The sequence below is a fragment of the Syngnathus scovelli genome, chromosome 6 (assembly GCF_024217435.2).
Source record: "Syngnathus scovelli strain Florida chromosome 6, RoL_Ssco_1.2, whole genome shotgun sequence".
Classification (NCBI taxonomy): Eukaryota; Metazoa; Chordata; class Actinopteri; order Syngnathiformes; family Syngnathidae; genus Syngnathus; species Syngnathus scovelli.
The window spans coordinates 19,627,928-19,650,308 of NC_090852.1; the positions used below are offsets into that span (position 1 = coordinate 19,627,928).

Genomic DNA, 22,381 nt, shown 5'->3' on the forward strand with positions numbered 1-22,381 from the left:
TGCTGCGCTTTATTGGAAGCATACATCAAATGAAGGGATTACAGCCAAATTTAAATATGACAAGGCCTTTATTTGAATCCCCTCCGAGTAATACAAATAAATTCAGCCGGTTTAAAGAGTTGCTGTGTGGAGGGGCAATGAACACAAGTTCGCTGATATTTGACCTAAGAGAATATTGCGCAATGACTTTCTTTGAAAAATGCAGACATAAAATGTCGGAATTAAATTGGCAATAAATGTTAAGTTCTAAATGCAGGTGGGTGCTTCTGAAAGTGCTTGGGCTAGTTTGAGCTAGGCTTTGATTAAATGTAATATTTAAAAACATAAATGGCAAAAAATGATCGATACCCAACAAGGCGCCAACTCATTTTCAATAAATGTTTCGACTACATGAAAGATATTTGTTTGTGAGGGATTGTTATTATCGGCCGGGTGGATAACCGGTAAGCGCACGGAAGGATCAATATCGTCACTCTCGGGGAACAATCTTCGCTAAGATGACGCCGTATTGACTTCTCGATAGCCGCTCGTGTTTCGTGATCATTGCTGAAATTGGATCGCCGGCGCGTGAGCGCGTTTGACTGATGTCCATATGTGCATGTTGTTTATGCACGGAAAGGTCACGCGTGCTTAATTGGCGACTTGGAGGTGACACGTTTCCGTTTATCATGCAGTATGCACCCTTCCAGTATAAGAAACATTTTGGCTACCTTGCCTCTTACTTTGGACTATTTATGTGGCAACAAAACAGCTTAACCTTCCAGATGACACCATTCTTGATCAATTATTGATCATCAAATGTAACTTAAGTGTCACAGCTATGCCGAAAATGTTGACTATTACATTTCAATGCCACGTTATAGAGATGAAAACAACGCCACGGTCTGTTTTTCCGGCACGTTCCACATGATCTCATTGATACATCTAACGTGAGTGACAGATGCATTTGCACCTAGCTGAAAAGCAAATAGAAGGCAGCGAGCAATTTTCCCTCCCTCCCTCCCTCCCTCCCTCCCACTTGTGTCTGAGAGGCGAGAGGGCCCCGTGTTAAGTGTCTTATTAGCGGGAAATGAGTGCAATGTCAGAGCGGCCCAAGCTGTCGCCGTGCAGCCATCTTTCCAACGAGAAGCTCTTGTCGTGGATGGAATCGCATTTTAATCCTTAGTGCATTATTACCGTGGTGACGAAGGTCAGCACTCAGGCGCATTTAAGCGAGGAGTCAACCCCCGCGAGAGCTTCGGATAATGTCTTCTCTCAATGGGAAATATTGCTGCTATTTTTTTTTGTCCGATACGGCGCGGCTAATGAAGAGCCTAATGCAATGCAGCTGTGTGGGCCGCCATGGTAACCATGAATAATTCAGCCTACTTGTTCTTTGGTTTCCTGGTCTCAGGAGGGTTCTGCTTATATTGTCCATTATGACAGGCCATTATCCATCCAGCCTTCAGCCCCGCTAGCTCTCAGATGGCGCGCAGAGCCCATTTGTTACCCCTCGTGCCCCGAGTAACCTTCAACCAGCTGGAGAGAATGATTGAGACCGCGCTCTTATATAAACATGAGAGCAAGAGGTGCAAGACGTCGGGAAACCAAGAGAACCCGGTGCACGGGGGGATTCACCCAGGTCCTCCTGTTTCATTACATCTGCTTCCAAAAGCCAGCTTTGGCTTGCAACTTTGAATACAGATGCACAAACTGAACACTTTTAGATTCATGCGTGTCGTGGCTGTCTTGTTCTGTTCGCTAGGCGGGACTTATTTGTCGTCATGTTGGAATTGGAATATCGCCACGGCGGAGAACTTGAAATAATGTCATTACCAAGTGTACGGCAGCGGCAGTAAAATGTCAACGTTTGAAGACTATGCCTCCTTATGATTGCATTTCTCAATTCAAAATCTCACCTATTTAATATTTTCATAAGGCCACATAGATTTGACCACATTTTGAACATGGAATACATTATGTACTACTCCTGCTGTTTGCGCATTGGCCTCCAGGGGCAGTGTGGTGCCCGCACGCACAGAGTTAACGTACATGAATTTGTTGAAAAGCCACACGGCTGAGCTAAAGTTATGAAACAAATGTTTTCGCAAGCATATAATGACTGAATGCTCTGTGGCAGCATTTTTGTTCTGAATTTAAAGATCTAGTGTTGTTTTTACAAGTATGTACAGTCTCACTACATTATAAATATATATAAACATGCCTGAATTTACACAGCCTTTGTCAGCAGGGAGCTGCTGCGTGTGTTTAAGTCCAATCCCCAGTGTATTTGCTACAAATTGAGGATCACAGCCAAAAGAAATGAAGTAAAGGATCACAGAATACATTTCACTCCAAATGATTGGATTTGGTCTGGAGCGTAATCAATATCGGAGCGGCCGGTTGACGAGGTGTGATGCATTTGATCTAGTCATTAAGACGGACAGGAAGCTCCGTGCCCTGCTACCTCGGCCATCTCAAATCAATGTCTGCGGTGGCTCTTAAATCAATGAGCGTGTTGCATCGCAGAGCCTCATCAGTGGAGTAGAGGGTTGAGGAGGAGGGAGATAGGGAGATCGACATTTTGTCCAGGGGGCGGGGCCTTCCACCGTTAGCTATACGTTATAACCTCTGCGATGACCGACTGCGTGTCATTGCCTACGCACAATTGCAATGGTGGGCTTTGGACGATCTGAGCCCGGACCACTCTGAACCTGCGTCACGCTCGGCGGGCTCAGCTGCTGTCACGGATGATATTTAGCAGAGAGCGGAATTGAGACTGATCTTTTTGTTCTTGTGATTCCAGGCCAGGCCAACCGTTCTCCCTCCCAAGGGCAGGGCACAGTAATCAGGGTCGTGATATCATCCCCAGGGTGGGAGGAGGAAGAAGCTGGGGGTTGGTGGGGGGCACTGATCTACGGGGCAGATATATTTATCTAGGTAATGAGAGCCCAAACACCGCGCCTCTGCGGGGAGGGCCGGGGACATGGCCTATTGCGCCGGGAGACGCGGCGGTGCCATGGCAGTCCCCGCGCTGCTCATTAAACTTCCATCAGCATGTGGTCACCGTGTTCCTGCCTGGCCTCCAAAGTGCCCGTTATTAATTCATGAAAGCACAGCGCAGATGTGATTGAGTCTCGCGAGCGGTGAGATGGGGGAAATATTGTGGGTGTCTCAACACCCAACCTTCAACCAAACCTCGCCTTCCCTCTGGCGGTGTGGTCTTGGCGCCAAAGAAAAAAAGAAAAAGCGCAGACATAGATACGCCGTGTTGTGAAACTTTAATAGGCCGAGTTGCACTTTTTCTACGGCTGCAAAGAGAGCAATTCAGGTCACGCGCGTGTGCGTGCGCGCGCACTCTTAGGAATGCACGAATATGAAAGGCTGGTGGAGGGCGAGCATTGTCGAAGCATTTCTGTTTGAATATACCATGAAGGCGTTGTTTGGAGAATTCTTACCTGGGCTATACGTGGAGCCAACTGCTTTTATCTTTGCTCCACAGACGCCATTTGTGTTCATGTTGGGAATCCGCTTCAAATGGGAGACAGTCATTTGGCCTGGATATGGATTGCTGCAATTGAATTTCAAACATTAGCTCCGGGATGATAATAACGGTTGCGACAGAGAAAATCGAGGAAATGCATTTGGTCGTTAGAGCGTGGAGGGATGGGACTAATGGTGCGCGGGCGGGGGTGGAGGCAGGGAAAGATGAAAAGCATTTTTAGGATGAATGGGCGGGCGACAGGGAACCAACGGCTGAGAGTGAGGGGAAGTGAACTCCAAGAAGGATACGGAGAGCGAGAGGGCTGCTACATGATTTCAAATGAACCATTATTGTAGACTGTGACATGTATTATGTCTCCCGAGGCTGCGAATCTTCAGCTCATTTTCACCGAGGAGAAGCCAATATGAGTCCACTGTCACAGTCTGAATGCTTACAGCTGGCTTGAGCTCCTCATCTTTGGGCCAATTATAACAAATCCTCAGCTCGCTCGCTCGCCCGGCCGATCGGGCAAATCTCGCCATGCATAGCTTATTGTCAGCAGCACTCCATGTCCAATTAACAAAACGTTCCTTTCCGTTCCTCTCGTCCAGCCAAAGTGTTAAGCGGCAGCGCTCTTCATTAACATGATGAGAACGGCCGCGGTTGCTATCATTATGCGCGTGCACATCATTGAATGAAAAATCATATCGCAATTTCCATATAAGTGGGGGATTCACTTATTCTAATTAAGCAAGCCATCAAGGGATCATTTCTTCCTACCTCACCAGAACTCAACATAGATATCATCTTAATTCCTTTTCGAGAACTTCTCATCAATCATCACTTGGTATCGTCTCTTCCGTCGTTATTTTAGTCAGGCTCATCTCTTAATTGGCGGTTTGAGGTACTCAAGATTAGACAGAGAATGAAATTGAGGTTGTCCCGCACAAGACAAATGAATCCATAAGACGGCTAAGCTTGCATGAATAAACCAAAGCGAGAAGTAGTAGCTCATGTTTACGATGTGACAAGAGGCGATAATAATATGCCGCTGCCCCGTGGGCCTCCCCCGGAGGGAGGGAGGGAGGGAGGGAGGGAGGGAGGGAGGGAGGGAGGGAGGGAGGGTCTTTGTCAGATGCCATCATCATTGTGTAATTAATAAAAGAGAGTGAAAATGCTCGTCTCTTATTTACTGCCATACTAACTGAAAGCTTTACGATTTGGGACTAGTGTGAGCTGTCATTATCAAAAGCGTGGAACTATTAAGTGTGTAATAACAGAAAGATTTACAGTGCGATGAAGTCAGAATTAGAATCTTGAGTTCGGATCAAGTAAGCCCGTTTAATAACGCAGAAATGATGACAAACATTGTTTCTACATGACCACTAGACTGTTTCTTGGCCACTTTTTCATGAAATGTGAAATATTTGCTTGTTTATATATTAAAAAAAATGTTTTGGTGGCACAGTGGAAGTTCTTTAATTGTGCCTTAAATAAAGATAAATGATGTCAATTGGCAGTGAATTCAACCGAGCCTCTTCGAAGAGCACATTGGCTTCCGAAACGGGCACAATATGTACCTGCTCTCGTTTGGAGAAACAGTAGCCGGCGTAGCACTCGCTAATAAATGAAGTAGCAAGTACGTATGTCCCACCAGAGGAACAGATGGCACAAGGTGTGCACTTTTGCAGCACATTGACCATGTCTCAATTCCATGAATGAATTTAAAGCTTTCGAGACTGGTCTCATGTCAACAGAGAAATGAAGGTCAGACTGGCCTCAATAAAAGATCAAGATTGCCTTCAGCTTTAGAATTGAAGTCACTTGCGCACAGTTTCAGTTTCTTTGAGTTCTTTTTGCCAAATTTCTGTCTCACCTTGTACAAATGAAGCAGTTAGCATCACTGTAGCGACTTGAGACTGCAGTCTTATCCGCTCTGCTAATTTCAACCAGTCGATTTGACCGATCGTCTGTGACAGCCAGCCATTAGCATTTCCCGTGCAAGGTGGCGGTGAACGGAGGAGCCCCTCCTTCTTCGAGTGCGGCTCTTCGGGCCTCTTCATCGGTAATTTAACCGTATGCGAGAGAATCGTTGTTCTGCACATCAGCACTTGAAATTGACTGTGAGAATATGCGATAGAGTGTCAGCTAGTGAGGGGAGGCTTGGGATCTACAAAATGAGCCGTCGGAATATTACTTGATGAATGACATCTTCAGGTTTATTTGTTTTCATCAAACGTTTCACCGTGACTCGATGGAAACCGAAAAAGTCGGGACGGTCGCTTCCCCTCCGATAAGTGTATTTTGCTGGAACATTTGTTTATATTAGATGTATATTTGGACTACAAGATGGCGACCACAAGATCACGCTGAAGAGTTGAGTTCAGGTGCTAACAACCGTTTGTTCCAAATGGGCAAGTGCATTTTGCATTTAAATACTGTTATGTCATGTGTAACCAATTTTGAGCTTGTATTTTTTGTCAGATGTGGTTTTAATGTTCAGTATAACAAACAATTTGTAATTGTATAGCCTGCTAGCTAATTTTATTTCCTGTATACTGTACATGCCGTTTGTTTGTTTGCCCAATGGGGAGCACGGACTGCATACGGAAGGTTACTGTGACATTTGTCAATGGCGGTCTAATCTGAGCTAACGCACTTAAACAATGTAGCACCTGATTGTTGCTTTATCCCGTGGTCACCGAGGCCTGTACTGCAGATGCCGCTTCGGTCACGTGGGGGGCTTTATTGAAGCTCTTCTATTGGTTACCAAATGAACGAGCGTCTTTTTTGATTGGAGGGGCTCACAGATATATATATTTTTTTTTTACCGCAGGCAGGATCCCGTCGCCACTCCCCTTAAGCCCACCAGAGCGCCTCGTGACAGAGGAGTCGACCAAGCAGCTGAGGTTAGCCATACTTGTCAGCAAGGCGATCGCGTATCCTGGAAAGCCGCTCCCTGCCACGTCCTCCGACAGCAAGCATCAACCGATTATCGCCGCTGCGGCGGTAAAAGAAAGCCACTTGGGCAGAGGCGGGCTCATGGCCTGCGAGGAATGCTGATATTGAGTAACCAACACTTCATCCGCGGGCCTGGAGATCACACCGCAAGCCAGATGCCCTGACACATTAGCAACCTGTTTAAGGTTAAAGGATCAAATCATAGCCACGTTTATAAATCGCATCACACGGCTATAAAAGACGTTAGTACGTCGCCACTGAACTTTATCGCCCCTTTGACGGACGGAAAAGGAGCCTCTCGGAGAGATGAATACGATTCTGACGACGTACCACACTATTAGCTGGCAGCTCATGAACGCAAACGACTTCTCCTCAAAATGATTGCTTGATGTATTTGAGTAACTTATATTACAAACGGGTGCAAGAGCGGAAGGTGCGCGAACGGCGCAAAAGTTCTTTTAATCCCCGCTGGCCAGTCAGGCTTGCTGTTTGTATATTTTCAGTGTGTATCTCTGAGAGGTTAACACCGGCCGGCCGGCTCAGACGGACTACTGGTGTCTGGTATCAAGCTGAATTAAACCTATGTCAACACATTCAGTCAGCGAGGCCCAGTTGTCGCTTATCTGAAGTAGCGACACAGTCCACCACCACGATGACGTACGCGCACTTTACGCAGTTCCCCGTGTTTATTCTCCGAGTATATTTTTGTGTTGAAATTCAAATGAGTTTAGGAGTCTCTGTTGTGCGCCATGAGGCCTTGTTTGCATGTTTACAACACACAAGGATTAGAAAGCAGTGAAATGTATTATTTATCGGAGGCGTCAAATTAAAAAGTCTCCTACTTGTAGCTTTAGGCAAAAGCATTGATTTAAATAATAATGATTAAAGAAAATGCCCGTTTTTCCACACTCATTCCCCCATAACGGAGAACCCGGTCATCATTGCGCATGTTGGAATACGTCCAACAAGCGTGACTTGAAACAACATTTCAGTGTTTGAGACATAATGAGCACCCTTGGACCAAATCTTGGAAATAAGCTGGCAAGAAAGCTACCATTTGCATCTTTTCGCATTTCCGAAAGGAAATCGCCCAACAAACAATTCAATCTTCAGTCGAGTACTTGCCAGGTCACTTCAATTACCACCGCGGTTTGTTTTGGAAAGCAAATTCAGAATTGTCAAAATATCGACAAATAAATGAACCGATGCCGTGCTGGCAAAAATTCGATGTCAAAGTGAATGAGGAGTTGATGTCCGTCCTTCGAATAATCCAATACTTGTGTTGATTTTGTGTGCGTGTGTGTGTGTGTGTGTGTGTCCTGTTGAAATGCTGACAGCATTGTGTTTTGTCCCAGATACGGTGGCTTGAAGGTGACATCTGTCTGCGAGGTAGAGGGGAGAGTGGAGTGCTTGCTTGGATGCTATAAATATGCCTGAGCCGTGACAGCTCGCTCACAGAGGAAGCAGCTGAGAAGACGAGCTTTGCTGTGCCGCCCGCCCGCCCGCATAGCTCCTCGTGACCCTGTCACTTCCACACAGGTCTTAATTATTCTGCACTGGCAGCTCCTTTCTGCTCACTGCTGGAGCTGTGACACAGCAGGACCTAACAATGGAAAGAGGCCGTGTTTGTCACTACCTGCAAAAAGTGTGCCAACGCTCCATTTAAGTACAATCGCCAGCTTGTGTTCTACCATTTAAAGCGGAAGAAAGGAAAAACAAATGTGGTTTTCTTCGGTCACTACAACCTGACATGCGCAAGAAGAAAACCATCCCGTTAACCAGCTATAGAATCCAGTCGTGGTCATTTTTGGTTCATTTGAGTGGAATTCCACTGTATGCCACTAGATGGCAGAACACGTTTGTGTTTAGCAGTGCAAATTTGAAAGAAGAAAAGTCAGCCCAGGAAGTATTCAGTAAACTGCAGTTTCTAATCTTATCCTCAGGGTGCAGTCCATCAAACAGGTCATATTTTGGCATAGTGCGAATGACCCCTGTTACTCTGCCAATGACGTTAGCGGCATTAACGGCGGGCACGGCTATGGAGGTGAATCTCTATCCCCTTTGCAGGCTTAATGGCAACTTATAAACACCACTCGGGTTTCCACACTCGGGTTTCAAAGTGTCAAGGGCACGACGTAGCTCTTGTTCCACATTTGTGCGTAACACACAGTAAATAAATACACAAGTGCGTTTTTGATTAGGTGTCGAAAACAAGTAACACGTGCTACTTCCACCATTTTGCCCACGACCTGAAAATACTACGAGACGGAACGAGAACCCCAACCTGACAATGATACAGTTATGTCACCTTTAGCTTGACCCAATTGCGTGTTGCTGTGGTATGTCTGCGTACATGTAGCTGTGACATTAACCAGCAGCGGTGGATAGATTACCGAATACAGTCCAAGCACGTTATTAGACCCCAGGGCACTGGCTAAGTTACTTTGAGTTCTCTTTCTGCCCTTTTAATTATTCATCAAAGTATTGCCTGGGATGTAACCTCAATTACTGTGGGCTGTGAGGCCAGGTCACGTGTTGTTAACACTGTGATCGCAGCCACCACGGGGAAGCCTGCCAAGGGGAACAAGCCGCCATCGCTGATTGGTTGGCATTTATGCCGCCTGCAGGGAGGGCCGGGCCGGGCTGGGCCGGGCCGTTCCGTTCCTCGCATTCCCACAGCGGAGGCAACAGGACGGTGTAAATACTGTAAATCAAAGCTTGATTGGTGTGATCAGCCGTATGCGGCTAAAGGGGGGGAGGCGAGAAAGGCCAAGAGCAGCTGAAGGTTTTGAGGAGATTAGAGGAGATGTCAAGTCTCCTTGCGAGCAGGCAGGTGGCGGAGCCGCCTTTTGGAGGCCTAGCTGTAGAAGTGCCTTGGACTCAGACTGGTCGCAAGGAGCGGACACTGGTTTTATTACACGCGATTTTGTTTGTTTTTTGAAGATTTTTCTGGTACTTTTTATTTTGTCTGTAAAATTATAGTTATTCCCTATCAAATGTATTTTTGTTGACATTTTGGGGTCTGGAACAAATGCATTGACATTTCATTATTACCTACAGTAAGTGCTGCTTTGGTTTTCATACCGTTAGGAGTTAGCCATAATTGTTGGATAGGATTTATCCCCAAAAAACAGAGGTCCCGCGATAATACTAGTAGTAGTGCAAAAAAGAAGGAGACGAAGCTTGGCTAACTGTTAGCTTATCCGGTAATAGCATCGAATGACTTTGGGGGGGACGTGGGACAAACACTCCGTTTTCCAAGCAGATCATGGAGAGGAAAATCCCTCGATTGATCTCTAGCGACGAGAATACTATTTGAAATCACTTGTCTTTTATTTCTATTGTAGGATTAATTTTTATTTTACAACTCAACAGATATTCCCTTATTAGTTTTTACCCGGAGGTTGATTTCTCCAGAGCTCCCGTTTGGACAACATACAAGCAGCTAATTAAGCAGCTTGTGCTCCCACAGGTAGCGAAGGTCACAATATTGCTTTGCCCATGTGGATCCAGCAGATAAGCTTCGTCTCACTGCTTTTCATTACGCTTAAAACCAGGGAGGAAAAAAAACGGACGTAAAGCTGCATATTGAATTTTGGGACAGGAAATGCAAACGCAGTGTGAGGCGTACGAGCTGAGTAGATTATCTATAGCTGCAGTCCTGCTGCTTTCCCGGCCGGGATTCTGGCTTTTATTATGGAGTGTTTTATTGCTGTCAGGAGTAAAGCTGACAAGGAAGCGGCAGCTATAAAATGAAGGCTCCCATTCTTGATTGTCTGCCACCTCCTGTGGCGGCGCCTCTGCAGTCTTTATGCATGTGTGTTTGTTTGTTTGTTTGTTTGTGTCATCCCTAAGTGCTTGCAGGGGATTGATGTGCATTGTGGGCTTCTTTGTTTATTCACTAGGTAGGAGATGAGGGTGAATCAAATAGATCACTAGTAAATATTCAAATTGGGGTTACGACATATCAGGGAAAATTCAAAGTTGAACGCTACTGACTTTAGTACAGTACCGTGCTTTTTCAGTAGTTCAATGTATTGGATTCATGACTCAATGTTTATCTCACATCATTTATGAACCCATGCTAACCGGCATGCTACCGTCCACCACGCTAACATGACAATGAGATCGTTTTGATGGCTTTAAGGCTCTTTATGCTACCCGAGTGTAATGATTAATAAATAAATAAATAAATCCTACACTGCATCTGCCTAGCAACAACTTCTCTTAGTGGGACATGGACCCCCCCCCACACACACACACACTTCAATCTTCTAAATAGCAATGTGCTTCCTTTCAAATCATCCTTCCTCATTCAAATGAACGGAAACACCATGAATGCGTTCCAACGATGTGCACGTGTACGAATCTATACGGGCGTTCATATATTGTCATGTACGCGCCTTGCCTCGCAGCAGGCATGTGCGGATGCCGAGTGCTGACAGGATGACCCATGCCAAAGCCCTCTGTCATTACAGGGATCAAAATGTTCAAGGCCACAAACTTTCAGTCACTCCACCCTCGAAAGAAAAATGCCTGACCTGCACGACTCAAAAAAAAAAAAAAGTAGTTTTATAATCAGCATATGATGCAACATTGACAATTGGGCTTAGAACAACATACGTGAGAATGATGCAGAAGTTTATTTTTGTCAAATGACCACATCACTCTACACTACAGTAACTCATTGAAATGTAATCAGCGCGGTGTGCACTTTTATACTTCCAGGAAAGACATGTCTTTATTTGGCTCCTTACTCTTTGGCCAAAACATCTCATGTGAGAAAATAAAGACACAATGTCACAGCAGCACTCTGTCCAGTGTCACTTTACCACTTCTAAAAATGACATGTACTTATAATTAGTTTGACCGAAGACATTTCAGGGTAATTGTAATCACAGCCTGTGCTGCGAAGCAACATTCCTGTGGGTAATAGAGCTGTGATTTGCGCCCACTGGAGAGTAAACAAGCTGCCCTGGCCGGCCGGCTGACACATTTAAGCTAATAACATTTTCCACGGTTAGACATTGTGGTTTGGGTGCCATATTGTAAAGACATGATGTGACTTCTACTTCAGTCCACCACCATTTTCTAACTTTAACCTTTGGGTTACAAAACATAACCATCAGCATGACGCTCGCTTGCTAAAAACAAACTGCTCAAGTCATTTTAGATCAAATCATTGTTGTCCCGTCCCGTCCGTCCGTCCGTTTAAGACCGCGATGACTACATTTAAAGACCCAGGACAGTGAATTTACAGATTATGCATATTTGAAAATAATCTCGAAAAACATGACCCACTTTGTTGTTGTTGTTGTCACTCCAGAGCTGTAGTTACTAATTGCATTTTTTTAAACAGACACGAGCGAGAGGTCAAAGCTAGCTTAGCATGAAGCCAACAGATGTTGACTTTGATGGAAAATGATATCTGCCGCAAGGACTAGACTATGTGTTTATGTGCTTGTTGCTGTGTTAATGCTTTCCTTCCAGCAAAGGCAACGGGAAGGTGCCTGTGGTGTGAAAGCGTGTTTTCTCTCTTCTCTGATGACTGCTGTTTTGGCAGCCCAGCGACGCCCCGTAATGGAGACATGGCTGCCTGTCAGGGAAATTTGGAGCCGTCTGCTGTAGCACTGCTCTTCATTCCAATCAGCAGCTGTCAAGCCGGCCAGGGTGGTTATTAATGACGGCCACTAACTGCCTCACAAATTCTTGACGCTATTTGAGAGCCAGCGTGAAATAAGGTTACAGTGGCCCGCCCGGTGTGCTGCGAGCGAACAAGCGAGCGAGGCGCCTTCATCTCAGATATCAAACTGCTCCACTTCTAAAGCGTCTCTCTGGAGTTTGGCATTTTAGAATAATGATTAGAAAGATTGGTCATTGGGAAAAAAAAAAAAAAGAAGCAGACATCTCAGCAGAAACTTTACACGTGAAACTAATTGGTCGGGCACCAAGCACTAAGGTTGGCTCCATACAAAGATTAAAAATGTTTTTACTGTGATGTTTTTTTTTTCTTCCACAATTTATCTTCTCACGGCACATTTTTAGTTTAATGGATACTTAATATGTTGCTAGACAGAATATGTTGGGTGAAGTAATATCCGTCTCATCACATTTTAGCCACTAGAGAAGGGCCTAATTCATTGCTGAATGAATGAATGATTAATTACAGTTTTTTGTTGATCAACTGACTCTTAAGGCCATCAAGACAAATTGGAGTCATTCAATTGATTCACTGTCAACTTCTGTGCTGGTCGAAAAACATGTTAACTCATTCGCTCCTATTGACGGACGGCACTGGAAGCAGTACTACATGCAAATATTTCTCTTTTTGGCCACCTGCTGGATCTGGTGGGACCTATTTTCCCTTAATCCAAATGACAACCAGGAGCTTCCAGTTGACCTCATGCAATGGCATTTGGCTCCTCACAGCATCGGCCTGCCTTTGTCAGCTGTTACGCTTGGAGCGCCATGAGAAAAAGTGTTCAACAGCTGCCATATAAATCAGTCATTCCTCAAATGTTTTGCTCAACGGAGCAATGGCTCAAGGCGAGTAGGGCTTGACACCCGCAAGGTGACACCACCCCGCCCCCCCACGTTGCGGCCACGTTGCTTAAACCTGCTGCGCCCTTCTTCCCTTTGCGCTCCAGGCTAAACTGTGTGCTGCGGCGCCGCCCAGAAACACACAAACAATTCCACCACAAGCTACTACTCCTTTCTAGCTGTGTTGGCTCACAAGGGTTTCCTCCTATCTTTCATCTGCCAGATTACTTATCCGCCCTTTTAGGCTGATGAGCTACTCCGCTCCGCAAAGAAGATTGATGTTGTTGGCTCTTATGGTCCTTGTAAAAAAGAAAAAAAAGGGAGGAAAGATTCCTGTTCTGTGACAGCGAGCAATTACGTTTTAAATAGGTGGAACAAGCTTCTGGATTATCCTTGTCAGAGGTCAGATCAAGAGCAGCACGCCTGGAAAGGCCTTTGTATTGTGCGTAATCCTTATCTAAGAAAGCTCCAGCCCCAGAAGTGTAGCTCTTTTGAGGACCACTCCTTCCTTCTAAAGAATGCTCACACCTGCAGCAGTTTCTTGTGGGAAAGCGCATGCTAATCACTTAGCAGGTATCACGCTGAGGTTTTGGCAGACATAAAAAAAAAAAAAAACAAGCAAAGATGCTGGTGGTAATAATAGTCCTGATGATTGTCTGTTCTACGAAGCGGTGGCGCCATACGGGCCCGTGGCTGTTTGCGCTCCACTAAGACCTGTTTTGCCTTCTGTGTCGAGCGGCATTCCATAGCATGCTAAGCTGTTAGCGGTTGCGAGAGAAGGCGGATGCGTGTCAATCAACAGCAAAGAACAAAGACTGCACCTCGTACCGGATGTGTTTATGCAGACACGCTCGTTTCCTAAACATCAAAACCGAAAACTGTCTGGTTTGTTTGTGAAACTGGTTGGTTGGTACGACAAAAAGGTTATGGCTGTTGCGAAAGATAAGGCTCTTTATCTTTTAAAAGGTTTTGCAAATACTAGTTCTTTGGTATTTGACCCAAGGTATCAGGTACATACTCGAATTATTTTTGCTTCAGTGGAGGGTAATGAACTTAAAAGTAGCTGGGTGATGTATCCAGATTTGAAAGCAAGTCGACATATCGGGTTACGAGTGAAGTTGCAAAGTTATGTGGCAGTTCTTTGACATATTTCACATTTTTACAGCTGCTTTGCTTAATCGAAGGAGGGAAACATTTGAATCTTATCAATTTCACTACATCAACTTAATGAAGGTGCTTTGAGGGGAATCCCTATCATTAAGATTCACATCCATCTTTGAGTACATCTACATAAATACCACGTGGTAGTGGGGGTCATCTAGGAAAATGGTGCACGTTTTCATTGGGAGCATGCTTGACTACGTTGTAAAAATAACACCGACACGGAAGCTCGTCATTGTCATATCTCGGGCCGGGTTCTTTACAAGCAAGCAATGAATGTGGCGCCGACTCCCCACTTGTATGTTGACATTGTGTTGCGCAAACTGCAAATAATTACTCACACCACCAGCATGTGATCGTGAGTATTTCTTGCTGCGACTTGTCCTTAATTCACATGGCATTCCAGAAGAATGAAACATGAACGATGCTAAGCTTTAATAGTCTCGCTGAGAGAAGTTTTATCAAAACATATTTTCATGCTACAACATGCTACATCTGGTCATTCTTACAGATTGCGTGTTCTTGCATTTCCTTGCACAGGGAGTGTGTGATTTTTTTTTCTAATTATTTTTGCATTTTCCATCTCTTACAAAGAATGGAAATAGCGTGAAGACGTGCGAAGCTCAGTGAATTTAAACGATGTCAGTTTGACCCTGATCCATTATTCACTGCAAATCTCCTAATTATGTTTTTGACGATGGCTAAACTACGTTTTAGTTGGATCGTCGAATACGCGCTACAAGCCTTCCAGAGCCAATGTGTTTTTAAATATTCTCAATTAGCCTTGAAACAGCGACGCTGTCCGATTCGGTTGCCAAAGCAATTGTCGCCGCCTACGCCATCGATCACACACGATTGCCTCGTGTATTTTGTATAAACAGCGGCGAAAGGTCTATTAACGGACCGGTTGTCATACGTAAACAACGCCGGGTTCTGTTTAATTCATTAGCGTTTGCCGGCCGGCCGGCCGGTGCACAAATGGCAATGTGAAACATGATGAGGAGTAGACTAATAAAGTCTCGCAAGTTGAGTCTTCCCATGTTGCGGGCGGGGCGGGACGGGCCTGGTCAACCACAAGCCCCATTAGTCATCCACGCTCTATAAACCAAACACTCTGTGGGAAGATGACAAATATCACCTTGTTGGATTTACTCTCTCACTCTGATGGCAACGTATTCATCATTCAACAGACACGGAATGAGAAAAAAAAATTCTAGACGTCCTACATTTGCCGTTTTTATTTTTTGGCAGAAACAGAAACCTTTTTTTTTCTTTTTTGAACCCATCATTTCCTGGTAGCGACAACTGGGTTGTGATTTGCACTTTACGGCTGGCTTTGTATTAAAATGAAGAGCTTGTGGAAATGGCTCATTTCTGTCTTCCTTTTCTTGGCTGCCAATTCTCAGTGGCCTACGTAGACTAAATTGCCTTGTGAATAAGTGCCAGATCTTAAAATCAATAGTAAAATCAACATGACTCCAGAATGGGAATAATATGGCCGCTAATACGGCCCCTACTGCTCGTTAAAAGTGTGGATGTGATTAACCTTATTACTAGCGAGTCATTTCACGCATTACATCACATTATTACGTCTCCCCGTTTAAGAGTCACACCTGAAAACCTTTTAGGGCTTGACACGACGGACATCTTGTTATTTATTTTCTTGCCAAACATGGAGTCGGCTCACGTGCGGGCAGAGACAACTAAAAGGACAAAAAGCGGAAGCCGTGGAAATGAACAATTTAATGGCTGAGCTATTAGCGTGGCTTTGGCTGGCAACGTTAAAGATGGATGGCTTATCTGACTTTAATAGCTGGCACAGCAGCATTAGTGCTGAGCTGAAGCGAGGAGAACAATACGGCACATTAGAGGGCCAGCCAGCACATGCCAGAAACTGCTCCAGACTCCTAATTAGCATTCATTAACAGGAAGGGAAAGAACGATTATGCTCTTTAAGTAGTGCATTAGCTCATGTTGCCGTTTCCGCGTGTCAGCAGATTTAAATAGGGAGATTGCGCCGCCGCCGCCACATCAGGGAGACGGCTTTGTGCTGACTGCGAGGTTATTGCTGCTGTTTGCCATGACCTTAAAATACGCCGCCCGCCGCGCTTTGTTTACACGCTTTATTACCGCTAACAAGGCCTCGGGCTGAGTGCAACGGGACTGTGTGCTCCCGTTGCGGGGGGAGGGAGGGAGGGAGGGAGGGAGGGAGGGAGAGAACGATGGATGGGATGCGATGGGATTTGGGAGAGAACGATGGATGGGATGGATAGATGGATGGATGGATGGATGCAACAATAGCTATAACGGATGGATGGCAAAGAGCATTACCATACTTGTAAAGACAACCATTTTCATGTCGCTCTTATTAGAGTGTATTTTTGCAGTCTTGACAAAAACAAACTCGTACTAATTATCACCATCCATCACGAGAAAAACATTTGACAGCGACGTTGAGCTGTTCACCGTCGGCAAGCCTCGGCTCGGCTGAAAGAGCGCCGGCAGCTGCCGTGACCGCAGGAACTCCAAGAACCAACAATAACTTCTTCATGATGAATATTTAAAAAAAAGAAACCGGTGATAAAAGAAATGGCGGCAGACTCGAAGGAAGCAAGCGAGGAAACGGAAGCAGGAAACGGCTTGCTTCCTTTTTGATGATCTTTATTTACCTTGCCCTTAATCACCTATTCACTCTCTTTCTCGGCCGCTCTCACACACACACACACACACGTTTTTACCTCACACCAACCAACCAAGCAAGCAAGCCTGTGTGCTGTGCTAATATTGACTCTGCTGACTTACACTGCCTCTATTGAGTCAAACACAGAAGTGTTTGGCTAGAATTAGAACATCATTGAGATAACAGCTGCCCAGGCTGAGGATGAGGCAGGCGCTAATGGGAAGCAGAGCAGGGGGACGCTCGCTCCCTCGCTCGCTCGGCCACTACGCTTCCATGCACACTCCAAATAAATATTGCCACAACCTGATTAAAAGCTAGCTGACTATTGAATGCACAGCAACGTCTTAACCTGGAGACGCCAAAGTCGGCCCCCGGATTCATTTGTGCATGTTAACTTACTGACTGATTGACTGTCAACAAAAACAGCTTCACCGAGACCGTAAAACCGCCTCGGGCGTTTTGTGCTTTGCATGGCCGCAGTAAAAACAAAACTGCAGCAAAAGCGGTCGACCGGTGCGCATCGTTAATCTCGGCGCGTATGAGATTCGTATCTTACTCGCAACAGCTACGACGTTAACTGCCCGACCGAGCCAAACGTAAAACGCAAACAGAATGCCCATTTTTGCATATTTAGTTCTTCGAGGGGGGGAAAGAGACAAACAGGCTTTACGATATCACTTGCAAATTTACTAGCGCAAGCTTCTTTTCCTTTCTGGCCGTTAATTGTGCCCGCAGTTAGTTTGCCCGCCTGCCCGCCGCCGACACTCGTCAGATTTTATAGGCTGCGTATGCGAGCTTAGCTCCTCCGCTGGGCCCTTTTGAAAGGCCCCAGCTTCCTCATTTGAAAACATAAACGTCTAATACAATGTCGCCTTCCGAGCGAACAGCTACTTCAAGGGAAATGTTTTTGGCACGCGCAATTAAATGCAGAGTTGAACGCAAAGCTTGTTAGCCTTTAGCGAGAAAGGGACGTTTTTCTGAAAGGCCACGCCAAACCTTTAACAGTTCGTAACGCGCATCATGAATTGCGCACGAGGGCGAGATTTAACAAAGCGATGGAAGCGCGTCCGAGCGATGCAGCTGGTTGCCTCCGAGGCGGCAAACGACGGCGTTTGAAAAGCGCAGCGAGGAGGAGCACCCGAAGGCTGATGCCAGCCAGCCAGCCAGCCAGCCAGCGCAGCGCAGCGGCCTTTGCATGCTTACGCGCTTTGGTTTTCTCCCGACAGGATGTTTTGAATGGCCCCGGGTTATGTATTCACCGGGTCGTGGAAGTTAAATGAGCCGAGCGGAGTGTAAACAGAAAAGAGGACGACGGGGATGCAAATGGAGTGTTGGGAGGGATGTCAAAAGAGATGTCAGCATTTTGCCACATTTCACTTTCAAATAAGCCTCAACTGACTAGGAAGGCCAACGACCTCATTTATTTAGTCAAAGATTCTATAATCAGTAACTCTTCAAAGGCAAAACATTTGCATGTTTTTCAAAACACTTATTGTTTCTGAAAGCCTTTATGTAAAAATAGGACAAGCAACAATGTTGCGGCATCGCCCAATGCGCGTCAGATTTATCTAATTTATTTGCATTAGTTGTTGCTGTCCAACGCAGAGTATTCAAATTTTAATTTTGCTTACGGCTCATCACAAATCAATAAATCAATATTTATCTATAAATAGCTGTGTGTATGTATTTATTAATTTATTTAGCTATTATAGCTAGTCATTGTAGCTATTTATTTATTTATTTATTTATTTATTTATTTATTTATTTATTTATTTATTTATTTGCGTATATATTTATTTATTTAGCTAGCTAGCTTCACTTTGTGTTTCAGAGCAACTCGGAATTTGACTTTCCAGCAAAGCGTCTTTGTTTCTGTTTGCATGATTACACAAAAGCCATCACGTTGACCTTGATGCAAGCCCATCATTTTCTTTTCAAAAACATTTCAGGTCAAATATTTTGTCCTGTCCTGAAGGAGACCGTTGCAAGACGTAGTATCTTATCTATGCAACTCCACTTGTCTTCCAGCAAGTGTCAAGTTGACGTTCTCAGTGCGGAATCTTGGCATTACAGCGCTTCCGCAATGTTACGGCCAATTTGATGTTCCATATGTGAGGTGGCGAGTAATCAAGCATGCACAAGTCAAGTGAACAAAGGAGAGAGAGCGAGAGAAGAAAATGAGGAACTGGCAGGGCGGACATGTTTGTCTGCTTGTATGGAGAAAGAGAGAGGGGAGGGGAGGGGCGTTGTCTGGTCTCCATTTGAATAGTTCCTATTCAAACACAGAGGATGCTCGCTCGCCAAACAAGCTTATTCGAGGGGCTTGGATGTGGACCGTGTTAGCTCAGCAAATCCAGCTCTACAAACACACTTCAAAGGATTCAGTCATCTTGATGTGCGTATTGATCACGCCGGCGGCCCGTCTGGTTGGAGCTCACGTCAAAGGACACGCCATCTGTGATTTGGCTGCATGAGCATTTTTTGGGGCCGGTGAGTGAGTGAGTGGAGGTGATTGCTAGCAAAACAAGAGAGAGAAGAGCGAATTGGATGGCTTGCTATGAGACCGTTCCCCTCCCCACGAACTGTCTCACCATCGATCACAATTTCTCCGCCAGCTGTCCCGGTGTTTGCTTAAATTGACCACACCGGAAGCCTAATGGGCTTTTCACGCCACCGTTACTATGCCACCGCCGCCGCCGCCACCGCAGGTTTCCGTGCTCCTCAGGTAATGTTCCAGTGCGAACGTTCAACGGGCATTAATCAAGTGGATAAACACAGCGTGAAAACAACACGCTTTGTGAATTGGGGGACACTTCGCAGTAGGTTTTCTGTGTTTTTGCCGCGCTCCCTCCCTCCCGTTTGCCAGAACTCTAATCTCTGGCGCGCACGTGGTGGCTTTAATCGCGGCCGTTCAACGCATACCTGCGCTTGTGTGATAAAAAGGCGCCGCCTTATTAGAAGGAACAACTTGGCCGTACCTAATGAATTAAGTGACAAGTCGTTAATGCGGCGCCTATAATTGAGCACCAATTGCGAGCGCAATGTGCAAAGTGGTGGATAAGAGCGGCCGTGTGGAAGACTTTATTTTAAAAAGATGAGCCGCTAATGTGTGTGTTTAAAAAGCGAGCATGGGCCCGACTTACACACGGCGCAGATAATACGGTTTGGTAAAAGTAAATCGGGATGATGTGCTTGCAGAAGTGTGCACACCCTCTTGGAAGTGGGATGAATGAATCACATTTAAAGTCATGTCTCTCCAATTAACTCCAAATAAAGTTCTTCTGTTCTAGTCTAGGAGTTTTTTTACATTATTTTTTTTTTTCAGGTCCTTATAATAGTCCGAAATCTGTCATTTGAACAGGCCCAGTGGGTACTGAGTGGACTTTTATTTTAATATCCCCTGCATATGCTTTCTGTTAATCACGCTTATTCAGTCTTTTGTTGCTTTGAGGGATGTGAGAAAGTCAACCCCTGTCATATTCAAAGTAGACGTTATTTTGTCATCATCCATTGGGCCGCTTTGTACAAGCGTGAGTGCAGACCCCCCCCCCGCCCCACCGCATTTCGTCAGCAAACTCCTTTCAGTACTGCTTAAATCATCTGCCAACTGCACGCAAAGCCGCAGCTTTAACTGGATGACATCAAGCACTTGTGATCTTTTTTTTTTTTTTTCCCTCCTTCTCCATTGCGGTTACAATGAAAGTGAGTCAACGGAAATCCGTCATGGCATACTGTCACCACAGGAAGGACACCGCCAGCTACAAGTGCAGCCAGTGCACACTCGGCTGACAACTGCAAGCACTTAGTCGACTGCCGAGAACAAAAGAGGGCAAAGGGGGGGGGGGCTAAATTTGGTACTTTGGGATAGTGGCTTCCAATATGACTACTCATTGTTTTATTCAGAGGTCCACTTACCCAAAACATAATTAAGGAGCAGATCAGATGTAATTTTTCCACTTGAATCCACTGTGGGTGGGCCAAAACAACATTGAAGACTCACAAATAAAAGCCAGAATACCATCAACATTTCAATAACAGAGAAAACATTTGTAAAACTATTGGCGGTATATTGCTTAACAGACGTGACACATTTGAACCTGTTTCCAGTTGTGTTCATGAAATATCTTGACACGCTTTTGACCTTTGTGACTGTCAACAACAGGAGGAGAGATTTACATTCTGCAAAGGAGCGTGAGGAAGAGGAAGACTTTTCAAGACGTTTGCAGACAGGCGGAATGACAATTAACTGTCTGTCAGTCTCGTATCTTTTGTCGAATAGTCGGCTGTAAGGCATCCACAGTTTTGACATGAAACGATGGAGACAGCCCGCTCAAGCAACGCTCGACTCTCACGCGCTATTTTATTTGCACGCTTGCCACTAATTGACTTTCACTGACGGCGGTTTCTTATCTATGCCACTGATGGAAAGTGTCATGGGAAATTCTCGTGCGGTTGTGCTTGACGTTCTTGCTCTAGCAAGTCCTTTTAAATTAGGATCCATGAGGTTGGTAAAATAGTATTTATGAAGGCACTAGATAGCTAAATTTAGTTCTTCAAGTTGAGCTAACAGCTGAACATGAATATTCAAACTGCCTCATTCTATTTCAGTCACTAGTTTCTTACAGCCTCGTGCCCCGAAAAATAAACTGTCGCAAAGTGAATTTCCAAAATGACATCGTGTTGACAGCAGCAAATAAATTGTGGTTGGATGAGTTGTCCAAATATATAATGTATATATATATTATATATATATAATGTATATAATGAGAAGTTTATAATGGCTTACCTTAATTAGAATCCTGAATCGCCGAAGGTAGAATGCTAGTTGATGTTAGCTCTTTCTGTTTTCAGTAAATCCTTGTTGTAGCAAAAAAGGCCACATGCTGAAAAAGCGATACAAAACACATGAGTTGGCATAACCATCCAATTTAAATACGGTTACTTTATATTCATTTATTTAAGCTGTGTTCATTTTTAAACTGTATACTTACATTGGCGTACAATAAACAGCATACTGCGTATAATAGGGAGGGTCCATCGATTAAAATGTTTTTAGTCACATCAATCTCACATTTTCTATTTTAAATGTACAATTTATTTCATGATTCTAAAACTATGCTTACCTTCAAAGTTAAGTTCACTGACTGGTGCCTTTATTTCTTTCTCTCCGAGTATTCAAACATTTTATCTACCTTGTGCATAATGGCGGCCAAACCGAGGAAGGTGTGTTGGCGTCAACTTTTAATCAACGTACTTTAACCAAGCGAGTTATCTGCATGTGTGCACCACACTGCCCCTAGAGGCAAAGACGCACACTGCAGGAACAGCACTATCACTGCTGGGGTAGGGCAAGTTATGCGTTCGAAATCTATCGGCGTGAAAGGAAATTTTTGGCCGTTGAGAAATAACCCGTCTCATATCGCAACACCTTCTACGCTACTGAATTTTAATGTTATTTTTTTTTAAATTAAGCTGCCTTAATTTAAAAAAAAAATAACATTAAAATTCAGTAGCGTAGAAGGTGTTGCGATATAAGAGAGTACTTGGGAGTTTAAAAAAAACAAAACGATTTAAGT

At 44.8% G+C, this 22,381-nt stretch overlaps 1 long non-coding RNA gene across 2 annotated transcripts in view; it reads right to left on the reverse strand.

Annotated features, from left to right (window-relative positions):
* Positions 1-22,063, reverse strand: part of LOC125970757 (uncharacterized) — a 38,326-nt gene extending 16,263 nt beyond the window's left edge. For both annotated transcript variants that reach the window (XR_007482258.2, XR_007482259.2), the window contains exons 1-4: positions 21,929-22,063; positions 21,797-21,819; positions 21,592-21,688; positions 3,438-3,550 (exon numbers count right to left, since the gene is read on the reverse strand). This is a non-coding gene — a long non-coding RNA (uncharacterized lncRNA). The remainder of the gene's footprint in view (positions 1-3,437; positions 3,551-21,591; positions 21,689-21,796; positions 21,820-21,928) is intronic.
* Between the last annotated feature and the right edge of the window lie 318 nt (positions 22,064-22,381).